Source organism: Sceloporus undulatus, chromosome 4, assembly GCF_019175285.1.
Source record: "Sceloporus undulatus isolate JIND9_A2432 ecotype Alabama chromosome 4, SceUnd_v1.1, whole genome shotgun sequence".
In the NCBI taxonomy this organism is placed as follows: domain Eukaryota; kingdom Metazoa; phylum Chordata; class Lepidosauria; order Squamata; family Phrynosomatidae; genus Sceloporus; species Sceloporus undulatus.
In genome coordinates, this window is record NC_056525.1 from 61,309,697 (window position 1) to 61,327,187 (window position 17,491).

Below are 17,491 nucleotides of genomic sequence, written 5' to 3' on the forward strand. Positions count from 1 at the left end.
GTTTGCAGTGGCAAAAGGGGGTGCCTGTGGTCTTTCAAATCCTATGCCTGCTTGGGAGTGGGACTTGTAGTTTGCAGTGACAAAAGGGGGTGCCTGTGGTCTTTCAAATCCTATGCCTGCTTGGGAGTGGGACTTGTAGTGTGCAGTGGCAAAAGGAGGTGCCTGTGGTCTTTCAAATCCTATGCCTGCTTGGAAGTGGGACATGTAGTTGTAGAATTGGGCGGGAGGGGGGGGTATTTGGCCAGAAAGAGAAGTACATTTCTGCCATCTGTCTAGGAATAATGCTAAAATGTCCTCCATTTTGAGCAGCCGGAGAAACATGCATTTATATTAACATTTTTTAAAAATTATCAAATTTTTCATGTGTCCTCCATTTTTTTAAAAAGTGTCCTACATTTGAAAATGTGGCCCTACATTTGTCCTACATTTGTCCCAGTTTGGAGGTCCTGACTTATGGCAACCCTACCTCCCCTCCCTCCTTCCACCTGTCATCTTCTGGCCTGGGAGGGAGTGAAAGGACAGGCCCAACGCCATCAGGCCGGCCTTGATTAAGAAAAAGAGCCCTCCCTCCGGTCCATCTGCCTTGGTCCAGACCTCAGAGGGAGAGAAGTATGCTGGACCTGATCCCTCCGATCCTCACCATTCCCTTCTCCTTTTGTGTTGTGATTGTAAGCCTGAGGGCAGCAAACTGTCTAATTATTATCCCCTCTGCTGTAAGCCGCCCAGATTCCCAGTGATTGGGCGGCATATAAATAAATCCTATTATTATTATTATTATTATTATTATTATTATTATTAAAAGGAGCCTTTCTTCCTAATTAAACCTATCCAATCCGTACTTTCAATCTAACATTAAACAGCATGGGTTTTTTTTTTAGGTTTCATAGGTTGTCCATTTCATAGGATAGTATATACCCACATGGTATAGTGGCTTGAGCATTGGACTATAACTCTGGAGACCAGGGTTCAAATCCCCACTCAGCCATGGAAACCCACTGGTTGATCTTGTGCAGGTCACATTCTCTCAGCCTGAAAGGAAGATAAAGGCAAACCCCCTCTGAACAAACCTTGCCAACTTGTGATAAGTTAACCTAAATCTGAAACGATTGGCAGGCAAACAACAGCAAATGGGCATGTATGGTTAAATGTGCTACTTACATTATTGACTTTTTATATTTTAAGGACCACTTGGATTGCTTCCCTCAACAGCTGCTTAGGAAGTGAACCTTCCTTCCTTGTCCACTAGGGTATAGAAAGAGTTTGGTGGGACAGACGTACAGAAGAACCCTCCCCTTCTGCAAATATGGAGGACCAAATGCAATTCTGCTCAGAGCCCACAGCAGAACAATTACTGTATATACTCGACTATAAGTCGACTTCATGTATAAGTTGAAGGCAGATTTGAGGACAAAAAGTATGGATTTTGACATGACCCATTAGTAAGTCGAGAGTAAAACTTAGAGGCATGTAACAAAGGATCTAAAGGATGAAGCAAAAGAAAACAAAATTCCAGCAGGCATGTTTGTGCTTATACTAAAGGCTGGATGGATGAGTGATTAGAGTGGGGTTAGTGCTTCCAGGACAGATTACACTCTTGCCTATCACCAAGGGATGATTCCTTTTTAAAATAAGAGCTAAAGTATTTTAACTCAATTAAAATCAAGTCAATTTTTGGTCAATTTTTGACTAAATTTTCTAGACTTATACATGAGTATATACAGTACTGTATTTATTAACACCCATTCAGCGGGATTCTAAATCCTCTTCCTTTAGTAAGATGAGGGAGTAAAGAAGCCAATTTTGGTACCACAAAGGTTTATATTTGAGGTACTTTGCTATAAATAGTGATGAGTCTATCACACTGGACCCTTTCACACTACAGTCATAACCAGTGATTCCACTTTAACTGCCATGGCTGCATCCTGTGAAATCCTGGGGCTTCTAGTTTGGTGAGACACTGGAGGTCTCAGGCCAAAAATTCTAAATATATGCAGGTATGTGTCTTTCAATTGCCTGTCAACCTATGGTGACCCCATGAATTTAATAGGATTTTCTTAGGCAAGGAATACTCTGAAGTGGTTTGCCATTGTCTTCTTACATGTAGTCTACAGCACCTGCTATTCTGCAAATCCCAGTATACTACAGAATGGAACCACAGCTGTTAAAAGTGTATTTACAGTGCTATAATTGTGTAGTGGAAATGGGTCTCCTGAAACAGACTTTCAGCAGGATGACCAAATATCTTTCTTCCATTCTCCCAAAATAGCAATATACAGTAATGTGAAACTCCTGACAGGAAAAAAATGTCACAGCAATTGTTCAAAAGCCTGAGATTCACTGATGCAGCCTATGTGCACCCTATAAAAGTAAAGGTTTTCCCTTGACAAGATTGTCCAGTTGTGTCCAACTGTAGGGGGTGGTGCTCATCTCAATTACTAAGCTGAAGAGCCAGTGTTGTCCGAAGACGACCACAGTGGTCAGGTCACCAGCATGACTGCATGGAACACTGTTACCTTCCCAATGAAGTGGTACCTATTTATCTACTTGCACTTTCACATGCTTTCGAACTGCAGGGTTAGCAGAAGCTGGGACTAGTGACAGGAGCTCACTCCTACATTAGGCACTTGGGCCTTGAACTGCCATTCTTCTGATCATACAATCTTCAGAATTGGCATCTTATGCACTAAGTCACCAAATCACTTATGTCCACCCTATACACGTGAGATAATATACCAAAACTAATCTGGTTTGATGCAGTTTTAGAGAGAGAAACCAATGTAACCAAGCTGCAACCCAGACAGGGATATGCAAGTAATAAAAGACAAAAAGTCCCTAGAAAGAATAAGCAGCTATAGTCTTGTTCCTTAGAGTATTTCCAAAATAGACATACATTGGACAGCACTTGGCTAAATCAGACTTCGATCTCCTGCCATTCCACTGTGTCAATATGGGTTCTGGCCCTTCAGTACAAACGAGGACAAAATGAACAGTAAGCGAGAAGGGAGGGTGGCCCAATTGATCCAACTGCCCATCTATTAGCATCATTGGTGTAAACCTCTCTTTGACTTAGTGGCATTGTAAAGAGCCCTCTGGCATGATAGAGATGGCTTCATCATAGCTATGTCTGAAAACAGCAAAAAGGACTCAGTAGATCAGAATCAGGACCTGACAGCTCAAAACATCTAGCGAGGAAAGAGCTAAAACTTAAGTTTCTGCACATTTCACAAGATGTCACAGACTTGTTGCCAAAAATTAAAGACTGTTACAGATTTACCAGCTATTCAGGAACACATTTTCATAGGAGCTAATCTGACTTGTCAATAATTTGAGATTTATTAAAAGAAGCAACAAATTTCTCTCATTATGATCTTTTGTGTCATGTATCTTTAGGTAGTTTTCTATTAATGTTAACTTTCTTGTTATAATTTGTGGAACTACTTTACGTTTAAAACTGTGGTATTCCATTCAAGTCTGTATTTTTGTATCCACAGTAAAAGGATATATATGCTTGTATTTAAAAGCAATAATAATATGCCTTTTGTATGAAGAATAATGAAAAAATAATTTGTCAAACTATCAATGCAACAGATCTCTGATTTATCTTAGATATGAACATTTTGTCTACTAACAAAAGTCTGAAATATCTGACCCCATACAGCTCACAGAGGAGAGAGCCAATTTACAACAGCAACTTTTGATGAATTTAGTAGCACAACTTATTACATGAGTAAGTGCAAGCCCAGTGAAACAGAGGGCAAATTCTTGAACTAATAAGCTTCACAAGTCAACAACAGACCTGGTAAGACAACAGCAAGCAAGACAGAAGAAACTTTTGGAGCAAGTTTAAAGCTTCTGCTACCATCTGTGGTATAAAGCCATTCTCTTCAAAGGCTAGTTTAACACTTCTGCTCCAGGACAGCTCATGAACAATGGTTTGGCAGAAAGAAAATACAGAGCTTATTAACACTTGTATAACAAGGACGAGCAAGTGTTGTATATCCGGTCCAAAAGACACTGAGTGTAAATACAGTAGCATTCTGACACACTTCTTTCTTTCTTATTCTTCCCCAATAATTTATCTTCCAGTACAGCGCTGTCACAAATGGTTTCTTCTCATGGAACAGCAATGTTTAATATTCCTTCTGAAACACTGCTGGTCTTGATAGTGTAGGGAAGTGCTTTATAGAGAGCCAGACCACTGGTCCTTCTAACTCAGTATCATGAATACAGACTGCCAAGAGCAGCTCTCCAGGATTTCTGACAGGGCTATTTCTCAGCCCTAAGCAGTGAACTATGACCCTTCCCATATACACACACCATTAATAGGCTACAAAAATTGGAATGGTGAGCTGGAAAGAGGTAACTCATGGTCAGATCCCAGCCAACAATGATAAATGGGCAATTTGGAAGTTTATGCCCTATCAAAAAGACAATGGCAGCGTATGCTGCTCCTCTTATTAACATTATAGTCTGTGAAATAAATATTTAGGAAAAAATTGCTATATTGTGTAAAATAAAACAAATAAACACATTTTTCTGCAACACCAGTCAAGGTACCAAAGAATTGCCAATTTTCTTCCATTATAAATGTACAAATTGAAACTACAGAAACCCTTCAATCACCCTGGAACATTAAATAAAAGAGGCCATTTGAAGGGTGGGCATTTGAAATAGGTGGCCACTAAAAACAAGCGCACAATGCACCAAAAATACACTGGCTTGCCCTGAAGAATTCATGGTAAGGCTTTCCAAATTGCCAAAGAAAGCAGTTTCTCTTACTACAGGTGGAATCTAAATGTTGCACATCTAGGTTGATTATTGTATCAGAGACTAGGGCAGAGACTGCACAGCCTACTCCACACTACTTCATTATATTCCTTCTTCCATTGATGTCTTAAATCAGATTTCCCTCAGGGTCAAGAAATGAAAGGATGTGAACAATTCCTATACTTGTTGGAACAAGGAGACAAACCCCTTCTGGAGAGATATGTTACACCCTCTTGGGGAAACAAGGGACAGCACAAATAGGCCATACTCTGCAACCTAGGTTACCTTAAGTCATTTTCAATGCTCCCTTGTAGATCAGAGGGCTAGTGCCTCCTGCCCACCTCTCTACAGCACTGAAAATGCAGTTTTCCATTCCATCTTTCTATGCATGGTTCTTCTGAGGACTTGGGAGTTCTGACTTTCCAGGCATCTGACATACTTCAAAGGGTGTCTTGGTATCCATAGGTATGCTGGTGAATTACAAACCAAACCAAACCCAAGAACAAAAATCAACACATTAGTGCAGTTTCAGCTTTTGCACTGAATGAAATAACATCATTAAATTCAAGTGTTCCCCTGCAGAATGCAGGAATTCAGTCCAGACACACATCCTATGCATTCTTAGATTCATAGGTGATAGACGGAAAAGGTATGCATCATCCTGGTGATTACTGTACTGTGGTTTTACTGAGGCTTTTCTTCCACATTTAATCTGACAGGCGGGTGCAAACAGGGAAGTAAGGTTACTAAAGCAGATCAAAATTCCACTGGGGGAAAAAAAAGTAGCCAACATAACCCTAAAGAGGACTATCATTCAACCCTTGCCCACAACTAGATCACAATATTGTATTGCACCAACACCACTACGAGATCCCACCAAATTTTAAATGCTACCAAAACATTACAGTTTGGCTGTTCAAAAGCCCTGGTGCTCAGCCTGTTGGTTTTCCTCTCAACTCTGTCACTCTTATTACCTTCATTCCCAATTTCTGCTCATGCCATATCTCTTCTACCCTGCTTCGATTTATATGTTCCAACTCTGGTTTCCAACAAGCCTGAATGCCCCACCCAAATTTTACCACAAGCTTACTGCTCTACCTTGGAAGTGGCTGTAGCTCCATGACACAGAATCCCACTTGCACAACGCCTCTTGTGCAGTCAATGGTAGCGCCAGTTAAAAGAGCTCAGATTTCAACCCAGCAAGGAGGATGAAGATCCCTAAGAGCCAAGCCTATGAATACTTGGGATTGATAGTGTATAAAGCCAGCTCCATGTATGTTTGTGTGACCTGCACACTGTTGCTTTCAGCTTTCTATCCTCTCTGCACAGGGAGTGGTCTAAGGTAGGACTGCGCTGCACCATCTGAAGCAGCTACTAGCAGCTAGCCCGCATTTGCACAAGGCTCATCAGAGACTACTATAAACTCATCTTGCAGCATGGAGGGGAGGGGAGGGGAGGTGTGAAGATGGGCATGTCATTGACTGGCAGTTCTGAATACAATCAAGTTGTGAAGCTTCTCTTTTCTGCCAGAATTAAAACCCAGCAAACCCCAGCACATGGACCAAGGAAACTAGAAGACCACGTATAGAGAAAGGAGGCGGCAGAGAATGTCATGGCTGCAGAGGCTGAAGTGAAGGTACACAGAGGGTGAAACAAATGGGAAGGGCAGCAACAGGAGTAGGGAAAGGAACTTTGACAACACTGTCCTTTCTGTAGCAGGCAATCCACCACCAGATGGAAGTTTCCCCCAAATAAGGTTGTGCAGTGTGGTGTTTTTCCCCACCTGTCAGGAGACTGGCATGAAGTCAGACAGGATTGCCTTGGTGCTAATGGGGGAAGGGGGGGAGAACACTGGGTGCTTCCATCTGCTACGGAGAGATACGCAGCCATTTGGCAGTCCTATTATCAAACGTGTCAGACTTCAACAGTTCTGCACATCTAAGCAAAGGAAGAGTCCCTGGTGTCAGCTGCTGCTGTAAAGTGGGGAGGGAGATAAGGGAGATCTCTGCAGGGTAAGAGCCCAAGCCCCCTCCCAGAGCCCCACCCCACCCCTTATGTACAACACCACAAACCTGTGCACACTTTTTGCAGAAAAAGAGATCCACTGACTTGAACGGAACACACTCCTAGGTAATGTGTTCCTCCTCTCCTCTGTTGGTTTGGGCAAAATGGGTTTCCCAACTGCCAATTAAACCCACCTGAGCTACAGAACAGTATGTTTTCAGCAATGAAAAGAAACCTCTTATTGGAGAGAGAGGAGGGGAAAGCATGGAAGGAATTGGACTGGCTCTCATCCCTTGGTTTCACACCTGTAGGGAACAGAAAAGGCACAGGCGGAGACCATATATCACTACTCCTTCTCTTTTTAGCACCACCATTCAAGGCTGCTTTCTTACAGGGCTGGCTGACATCTTCAGCCTCCTCAGAATCAGCAGAGGGAGAAAGGTACTAGGCTGCATCCAGACTGGAGAAATAACCCGGTTTGGCCCCGCTTTAACTTTTTCTGGCCCAAGGCTATGGAATTCTGGGACTTGGAGTTTCTTGTGGGGCCCAGAGCAAACAAATTCCAACTCCCAGAATTCCATAGCCTTGGGCCATTAAAGACTTAAAGCGGGGCCAAAGCGGGTTCTTTCTCCAGTATGGATGCAGCCTTAGTCTCAAAGGTGCCAGGAGATCCCTTTGCATCCTGATTTTCCAGCTGTATATCTGCATCCTATCACCATGGTGAGTCCTGGGCAGCCTCCTAGCAAGTATAAAAGGACAAGGCTGGGGCGGGAGAAAGAGCTTCGGCTGAACTCACCAGCGCTTTGCAGCAGCAGAACAAGTTGGACCAGGCTGCCCTTTCTCTCCCCCTCTTTTCCAGGCTTCTGCTTCACCTCCTTGCCTTATGCGGGCATCGCCACCTCCGGCCTGCCTCCGCTTCTTCCCCTTCCCAGCAGATCGGGCCTCATCGGAGGACCAGACCGCTCTCCAAGCCGACCCTTTCGCCCTTGTTCCAGGCTGGGAGTCTCCTTCCTTCCTCCCTCCTTCCCTCCCTGTTTTCCCCAGGAAGCCTCCTCCCTCTCCCTCTCCTTGGCCGATCTCTGCAGTGGTACGACATTCCTCCACACACGCCCCGCTTCGCAACACACACACACACACGCCCCGACTCTGGGACCATGCATACAAATCACACATAGAAGAGCCATACCCTTGGAAGAGACCCCCAAGGGCCATCCAATCCAACCCCCTGCCAGGCAGGAAGGCACCATCAAAGCACCCCCGACAGAGGGCCCTGGGGAGGGACAGGTGTCCTCTTTTGCCCAGGACGTCTCCTGCCTTTCCACCTCCTTCTGGCATTTCCAAAGGACCTCCATTTGGAGCAGCGTGAATTGACATTTATAGGAGTGCCTTGAGCTCCATTTTTTTTCTGGAATGCATGTATGGAGGAGGAGGAAAGCAGTGGGTGGAAAGGAAATAGTCATGTAAACCTTGGGCCCCAGTGCTTCTAATATTTGATAACTTCGGTAGACTCAGAAATTGGAGCTTTTGTCTCTTTCAGAGCATGTCCAGAGGAGGGGGACCAAAATGGTGAAGGGTCTGGAAGCCATGCCTTACGAGGAGAGGCTTAGGGAGCTGGGGATGTTTAGCCTGGAGAAGAGAAGGTTAAGAGGTGACATGATAGCCCTGTTTATTGTATTGAGGAGGGAGCAAGCTTGTTTTCTGCTGCTTCAGAAAACAGAACAGGGAACAATGGATGCAAGCTCCAGGAAAAACGATTCCGCCTCAACATCAGGAGGAACTTCCTGAGAGTAAGGGCTGTTCGGCTGTGGAACAAACTCCCTCGGAGTGTAGTGGAGTCTCCTCCTTTGGAGGTCTTCAAACAGAGGCCATCTGCTGGGGGTGCTTTGATGGTGAGTTCCTGCATGGCCCCGGGTTGGACTGGATGGCCCTTGCGGTCTCTTCCAACTCTAGGATTTAAGTGCCTATACTTTTTTGTGTGTGCATGCTCCAGTTTCAGTTTTTGACAAGGCTCCTTTCTTTGTCCTCCTTGACAGCGAGGACATCTGGCCACCCGGGCTGAGGAGGACCTCTCTAGGGCGAGAAGGCTGGGTGCGAGAGGGAGAAGGTGGGAAAGGGGTCGAAAGGGAGGGGGCGGACTCGGCTCCTTCCCTCCAGAGCCTTTTGCTCGGGCTTCCTCTTCTCCTTTCCCCGCCGCATATGCAGCCAGCCAGCAATCCATTTTGTCAGGGCGGAGCAGGAGACCCTCCTCTCCAAAGAAGCCCTTCCCATTTCCATTTCCCCATTTAAAAAACCCCCAACGGTCATCCAACGGCGACAGAGACAGAAACACACACACAGAGCCAGCATTGTACTCCTTCCCCGCCGGTAAGATAATCAGGGTACTGTGCTGCAAGGTCCGCTACGCCCCCCCGACGCCCTCGCCTTGCCCAGGGCCCTTGCCCCAGGAGGGGAGAGGGACAACAAGCAAGCCCCAAATCCACATCCCTCCAAGAGATCGCATCCCTCGCGCGGGCCTTTCCACTGCTTCCCCTCCTCCTTTCTTTTGCAGAGGGACTCCCACCCTCCTGCTTTTTCCTGGGCCACTTTCGCCAACAGACACAGAGAGAGAGAGAGAGAGGGGGGGGGGGGGGGAATCGCAAGGGTGCCAAGCCTTGCGGGGGAGATGGCAAGCCAAGCCGGCCTCTCTCCTCCCTGCAGGCAACCAGGAACGGGAAGGCGTTGCTTAAAGTTTGCCCATCACACAAGGGATCTTGCATCACCATCGTTGAAAGGCAGCAGCTAGGAGGGTGCGCTTGGGTCGAGGGGAGCCTCCTTCCTTCCTCAGACGGCTGCCCTGGAGCGGAGAGTCCGGAGGAGCTGCATCTGAGGAAGGAGGCTCCCCTCGACCCAAGCGCAGCCTCCCAGCTGCTTTGCGCGCCAGGCTGCCCCGTCTCCACTCCGCCTTCCCATCTCTCTGACTGCCTTACACCGCCCTGGGAATTGTAGTTTGCTGAGGTAACCCCCCCTCGCCCCACAGGGGAAAGGGGGCTCTAGCACTTTAAAGGGTGTCCAACTGCGTTCCGGGGAGATGCACCCAAGGACTCTTTGCAGACTGGGTTTGGAAGCCTGGGAGGGCTGTGGAATAATGTGATCACTTCGGAAGAGGAACAACGGAGCCAGAGGGCCCAAAGGCTGGGAAAAGAAGGCATCCCTCCCTCAGCCCTCTGTGTGTGTGTGTGTTTATGCTTGTTATATAGGTTTGTTTTATACATGTGTGTGTTTGCTATGACTGTGTGTGTATTTATGTGTGTGTATTTATATGTGGGTGTGTATATTTATGTGTGTGTGCATTTGTTTGTTATATGTTTGTTATAGATATGTGTATTGTGTGTGTGTATTTATGTGTGTTTTATATATGTGTGTCAGTATATATGTGTGTGTGTTTGTGTATCTTTTTATATGTGTGTTTGTTATAGTGTATATATGTGTGTGTTATGTGTGTGAGTATATTTATGTGTGCTTGTTTTGTATATGTGTGTGTGTGTGTGTGAAACCACCAAACAGCTATCCCACTCTGTCTGGCTCTTTGCTATGGAATTCTGGGAGTTGGAGCTCCTACTCCCAGAATTCCATAGCAAAGAGCCAGAAAAAGAGTGAAAGCGGGGCCAAACCAGGTTATTTCCCCAGTCTGGATGCAGCCTCTGAGAGAAAGCAAAACAGAGAGAGAACAGAATAGCATTAAAATACCCCCCCCTTTTTTTTTTCCTCCCTGCTTGGCTCCTTCTCGGAGGCTGAGAAAAGAAGGCATAGAAAAGAGAAATGAATCCCCCGTCTTTGTTGCAAAGGCCTGGGTCCCTTCTTGCCTCGCTTTCCCTCCAGGCCTGGGGCAGAGGAAAGCAGAAGGCAGAAGTATAGATATAGATTAATAAGAATTCTCCCCCCAAAGAAAGAAAGAAAGAAAGAAAGAAAGAAAGAAAGAAAGAAAGAGCAAACGGAGCTTACTTGGAATCCTTGGAGTCCCTCTCTTCTTGCAAAACCCGCCCAAGAAGAAGAAGAGCAGGAGGAGCCCTCCCTCGTCGCCTTGGACTCAGAGGCTGCCCGAGAGACTGGGGAAAACCCCTGGATTTCCACGGAGGAGGAGGAGGAGGAGGGAGGGAAGGAGGCGGACTCAGGGAAGGGAGCTGCCAGGCTTTAAGCCTTCCCCAACTTTGGAGCAGCCGAGCTGAGGGCGAAGGGAGAAAGAGGAGCCCTATCAGCCAACTCTCTGCGGGACCCCCCTCGAGGCACCCAAGCCATAGCAGTGCGGCGGCTTCTCCTCCTTCTTCCCACCCAGCAGCCACCCCTTCTCTCCTCCTCGCTCGTCAGCCCGCCTCTTCCTCTCCTTTGCCTCCGCCTCTCTCTCTCTCTCTCTCTCACTCTTGCTTTCAAAAATCCAGCCCTTTTCCATTTCCCCCTCCAAGCAGAGTCCTTCCTTCCTTCCTTCTTGATCTTTACTCAGCAGCCAGAGAGGCGGAGGAAAAGCTCGTCATGGCAACGCCAGACTCAGTCCTCCAAAAAAGGGAGGGAAAGAGGGAGGAAGGCAGGCACTCACTCTCTGCCTCTTTCAAAGGTCCAGGTTTTGTTGGGGTGTTCCCCCCCCCCCTTCACCCACATGTTTTATTATAGGAAACACATACGTGCAACAATACCAACTTATATATACACTACAAACAAACAGTACAGGTTTTTATGGGGTTTTCAGGTTCTGTGGCCATGTTCTAGAACAGTGCTTCTCAATCTTCCAAATGCTGCGACCCTTTAATACAGTTCCTCATGTTGTAGAGACCCCCCCAACCATAAAATTATTTTCTAAAACCATCAGAAATATGTGTTTTTCCGATGGTCTTAGGCGACTCCTGTGAAAGGGTCGTTCGACCCACAAGTTGGGAATCACTGTTCTAGAAGAGTTCTAGACATGGCCACGTAGCCTGAAAAGCCCACAAAAAACTATGAATGCTGGCCATGAAAGCCTTCGACTTCACAGTACAAATACAAATTTACTGCAGCCTCATTCCTGCAACCTTTTAAACTGGACCACAATTGGGTTTGAGCCAGTTCAAAGGACCCTGGTTCCCACCTAAGTCAAATCGCTGAAGCAATTCAGTGAGGGGAGCCCATGCGCACTAGACCCATTTAATCCACATCTTTTTGACGCTGATGGCCTCATTCCCACTTACAAATAAATCGTTTTGCTATCCCAATCGATGGATTGGTTCAGCAGCATATGGCTCTTTTATATATTCTATAGTATTTATTTAGAATTAATGAAGACACTAAGAATAAAAAATCTAAATAGATACTCTAAAATTAGGAATTATAGAAGAATTGGATTATTTCAAAGGAATATAGAAAAACAAAAATGACTAAATATTTTTTTTGTTTTGTTTTTTTAAGGGGGAAAGGAAGGAGGAGATGGTGGGACTCTAAAGAGAGCCCCACCTGAGGGGATCCAAACAATACCTTTATTAGACCAATCAAAATGCACAATTACATGTTGCAAGCTTTCGAAGTCACACTGGCTTCTTCATCAGGCAAAAAGGAGAAAGACATTGAAGATGTCAATCCTAGGCTTGCATTTTCTGTTGCAGACTGACACCTCCTCCCCCTTTGGCCATGCGGTCATTGGTAAGTTTTCATAGTCAAGGAAATTTAATGTCCATTTCCAATTCAAAGAAGATGTTTCCTCAGAATCCAGCTTGTCTCCTTCCTTTGTGAAGCCACAGGCTCCTATGTAGGTAAATAACACTGAATTTCTCAAGGAGTACTCCCCCCCCCCCCCAATATTGGGACTGATTGCCATGCTTTGTCTCTAGACCACCTAAAGTTTTCCTGATGCAAAACATGAAGACTTCTTGAGAAATTCAGTGTTCTCTGTCTACATATCTACAAAGGAAAGTAGAAAGGCTGTCTCTACTTTGACCCAACTTTTAGAGCAAAGCAGAGTGCTGAAGCACCTGCCAACCAGAGCCCAAATCCAACCACCTCCTATCTAGAGCAGATCTATTGAATCAGATGGGTTAACATAACTGTTGATTTATCATTCAACTATCTATTAATTGTGTCTTTTCTAATCAAGGCTAGCGGTTGGAGTATGCTCAGACAGAAGGCAATTAAATGTTTAATTTCATTTCATGGGCGGATATCTTAGTCATATGAATCAATGAAATCAGGAGGGCTTTAAGCTAAATCCTATAGTAGGAGACAATATTTCATAGACCACGAGGATATCAAATAACTGGGGAAACATGCATTGGAATGGCATCTTGCCAGAGGGTAGTAAAAGTAATAAGGAAGCCATTCAATTAGAAACAAGGCTGACATATCTCTGCATCAGAGATAGGAATCATATGGCCTTCCAGATGTTGTTGAAGTGTATCTCCAAGTATTGCTCCCCATTGGATATACTGGTCAGGGCTTCTGAGACAGCTCAGAGACCATGGAATGCAAACAAAATGAACTCAAACTCTTAACACAGGAAAAAAGGTAGGATTCAATAGGTTTTTATGAAACTGATGGAATAACACTTATAAATGGAATTCAGTAATTGAAGGCTACTTCCTATTCAAAAGGAATAGACCATGTGTACAAGAGTGAGGAGATCTTTGACTTGGAGTATGGACTGGCAAAATTTCAGTAAAAATTACAGTATAGAAGAAGAAAACAATGGTATCATTGTGAGAATCAAGTATAGTCCTCCAAGCCAAAATGAAGGTTTGGATTATACCCTTCTAGATCAGACTACCAAGCACTAAAAAGAAAGGTGCAGAAGTGGGAAATTTCAACTAGCCTGATACTTGTTGGAAATCAAACTGTTCCTCACTGTCTTTGTTAGCAGTTTCATTTAGTAGAAAGTGAAGGAGAATTCAAAGTGATTAACCATTTTGGCCCTGATTGTCACCAACTGGGAATAAAGCTCAAGAAATGGAATTAATGGGTACTCTGGGCAAAAGTGAGCATATAATCTTGGTTTCATTATATAAAATACACGGAATGTGGTTGGATATGCACTTTGAACCTTAAGAAAACACAAGTTTAGGAAAATAATGAGTGTGGTTTTAAAAAAATACCCACAGAGAAGAGAGTTCCTTAAGCATGTAATAATAATAATAATAATAATAATAATAATAATTTATATTCCACTTAATCACTTGGAATCCAAACGGATTACAACAATAAAACAAGATGCAGTTAAAATTCTAAAAACCCCTATCAGGGCTTCTCTATCAGGGCGAGGACTTTGAAAAAGAGAATGAGCTAACTGGCTAAAATTCTGGATTCTGGGGGGCTGAAAGATTGATTTCAGCTTAAATAGGTTTAGCCTAGGCCAGTGATTTCAGTAGTCTTGGTTTATGTTTCATGTAGATTCCCAGAATGACTATGTTTGAAATTGGAATCCTTTTTAATGGATCTCATGAGTAAAGATAATCATGATATCAGGAAGTTCTCTAAAACAAGGGAAGTCTTACAAAAAAAGTGTCTATCTGGTCTTCCTGAGAGATGTTACCCAATATTTGGTTTAACAGAAGGTAGTAATGTCTCAAACGATCACCCACTTATGAAAGACATCACAGAATTTTTAAGCTAATCACTCTTTCCTCATAGGTGTCATCTTCTATCAAGGGAATTTCCTATCTATAATACATTGTTTGCAAATTGGGAGATATAAAACTTGGTTTGTGTGTGTTGGGAGAGGGGGTTCAGATGTATCCCAATCATTTAATCTGCAATCTTGACACACCTACTGTTGGCATTCATGGGACTACATTCATAAGAAAGACATCACAGAATTGTTAAGATTGATTGTGTGTCCCTACATGGTAGACGGTTGGAACGGATGGCCTTGTGGTTTCATCCAACTCTAGGATTCAGTGATTCTGTGATTCTTTCAGAAATGGATACTGGCTACAAAATTTTGGCTAAGAGAAGCCTCTTCAGCTAACCCTTCTTTTTCCTTAGATAGACAATCGAAAGTTGTTCCATTTTAGAGCATACATGTATACACCTTTGTAGGGATGTTCTGCAAATATGGCCAACATGGGTTACACTTGGATGAAGAAGCAGAGGCCATGTTCATCAGATTTTCAAATAACACCAAACAAGGAAGATTAGCTAATAGGATAGAATCAAATTTGAATGTGATCCCAGCAGATTGGAAAAGTGGGTCAAAGATGACAAACATAACACAATTAATTTCAACAAGGACAAATGTAAATATAAGATTATACATTTAGGCAGGAAAATCAGATGTGCAAATACAGTGCGCCCACTCCACACACGGGCACGCCATATGCAGCTTCTGGTTTATGTGGAAGCCATGCTGCAATACTATCAACTGAGTATGTGGCCACTGAGTGCACGCACACCATACCACCACATGCACGAGCCCCATTCACTATAATGGGGCATAGGTGGAATTAGCCTTACACGGGGGGGGGGGGGGGGTGGTCCGTAACGGATTCCCCCATGTAAGGTGAGCTTCCACTGTATAGGATAGATGACACCTGGTGTCAACTGGTTTGATAGCAGTACATGTGAAAGGGATTTAGGGTTCTTAGTAGACCACAAGTTCCACACTAGTCAGCAAGGAAGTAATAGTACCACTCTATTGTGCTTCGTCCAGAAGTCACCTGGACTATTGTGTCTGATGATGGATAATACAGTTGAAGAATGATATCTTAAGAACATTGCTACTTAAACCAATTTTCAAGCTTCCCCAACCCAGTGCCCTCCAGAGGTTCTGACATTGTTGTTATTGTGTGTCTTCAAGTCATTTCTAACTTATGGTGACCAAAGGTGAATGTATTACAGGGTTTTCTTGGCTAGAGTTGATGAAAGGGGGTTTGCTTTTGCCTTATCTGGGCCTGGGATAATGTGACCTGTCCAAGGTCACCCAGTGGGTTTCCATGGCTGAGCAGGGATTCAAACCTTGGTCTCCAGTGGCATAGTCTGCCACTTGCATCACTACACCACGCTGGCTCTCAGACTACCTCTCCTATTATCCTCTGCCAGTATGAAGAGAGTAGACAACCTGGAATGTGTTTAGGAGAGGATGACCAAAATGATAAATTACTTTCTATTAACAATAATTGAAGGATCTGGATATGTTTAGTTTAGAAAAGAGAATATTGAGTGGTGACATGATAGTTATCCATAATATGTTCAAGCTGCTGAGCAGATTAATTTTTATTGTCTAAAAAGGCTAATAAAATACCATTTTAGGTAATTTAATCTTAGCAAATTTAGCTAATAAAAAACAGTATTTTTAGCATCTTGACTCATGTCTCTTTCTTGTGAATTGCACTGAAACTTCCCCAATTTGTAATCCATTTTACCTCATGGGCCCAAAACAAATGGGCCATACAGAGCGCTTCCGGCCACTTGGGGGGGGGGAGGTCGTTCATAAGACGCATGCCTCTGACATGACCAGAAGCCACTCTGAGGCTGTCTAAGGTGGCCCAAAGCAACTGGCAAAAGGAATGGTAAAAGCCACTTCTGCTGGTGGCTCATTTGGGATTGTGGATGCGGCCCGCTTGGGGAGCTGGCCATCTGGTCACCACAGTCCCAGGATGATTGGGGCCAGTGTTTATGCCCCTAAGTCATATTTCATGAAAAGTTCATTCCCATTCCCTCTGAACAGTGGGTAAGCATTTCCACTCCAGAACTCAGAGTAGGGTATGGCATGGCAATAGGGGGATATGGCTAAACCTCACAACCCCATTATACTTTACATGATACCCCCTTTTTAAAATCTTTGTGGAACAGGGCTTGTGCAACTCACCTTTCTCAGAATCACAGAACTATAGAGGTGGGGCATCAACAGTCATCAAGTCAAACCTACCAGGGCAAAAATCCACAGCTAAAACATCCATAACAGAAAGTTATCCACCCTCTGTTTAAAAACCTCCAGTAAAGGAAAGACACCACTTCCTTTGGAAATACTGAATTCCAGCATCAAAGAGCTCTTACTATCATGACATTCTTCTTAATGTTTAGTTGGAATCTCCTTTTTAAAATTATTTTGTAATTTTAATCTTTTGGTATAGCTCGTAACCTCTAGAGCAGCAGAAAGCAAGGTTGCTCCATTTTCCCTATGGGGCAAAGCAGATGCGCCAAAAGGAGCAGCCAGAGGCAGTATCATACAGAAATGGATCTTGAGGAACCTCAAATCCCAACTCTTGTGGTGGTCTATATACTAAATCGGTACATGTTGAGAACTTTTCCCATGCTGTCTGAATTTATGGGGGGGGGGAGAGAAACATTTATATTAGTTGGAGCACAGCTATTAATTGAGCATTCTTCCCACCTATGGAAAAGTGGAGGGTTCCTGTAAGTGTACAATCATTAAACAAAGAGAAATGAGTGTGCATCTGGTCTGGAGCAGGCTTTGGAGTTAGCAAAAATATGTTAAACTAAATAAGTTTAGCAGAAGTGAATGAAACTTCTGCCCAACATACTTAGTTGGAGTTCACTCAGTTTAATTAAATGACCATGCATTCCAATGTAAAGCTGTGCAGGAGAATACTCAGCACTTTTTTTTTTTTTTTACATACAACGTGATAAGAAGCACAGGTACACATCTGTGTGAACACAGAGAAGAGCTATAAATATTGTTTGCCCAGTGATATGTACTGACATGTTGCATGAGGTTGAACAACGTATTAATCACAGGCATACATCACATTTTGCAATCCACATGAACAAT

The 17,491-nt window shown here is 44.0% G+C and overlaps 1 protein-coding gene across 3 annotated transcripts in view; it reads right to left on the reverse strand.

Annotated features, from left to right (window-relative positions):
- The window catches only part of ATP2B4 (ATPase plasma membrane Ca2+ transporting 4), a 190,778-nt gene extending 179,715 nt beyond the window's left edge, over nt 1–11,063 (reverse strand). For 2 of the 3 annotated variants that reach the window (XM_042463091.1, XM_042463089.1), the window contains exon 1: nt 10,753–11,063. The gene's annotated coding sequence lies outside the window, so the exon portion shown is untranslated. Of the gene's footprint in view, nt 1–7,567; nt 7,778–10,752 lie in introns of those variants that run through there. The other variant, XM_042463090.1, reaches the window with a different exon arrangement.
- Nucleotides 11,064–17,491: the final 6,428 nt, after the last annotated feature.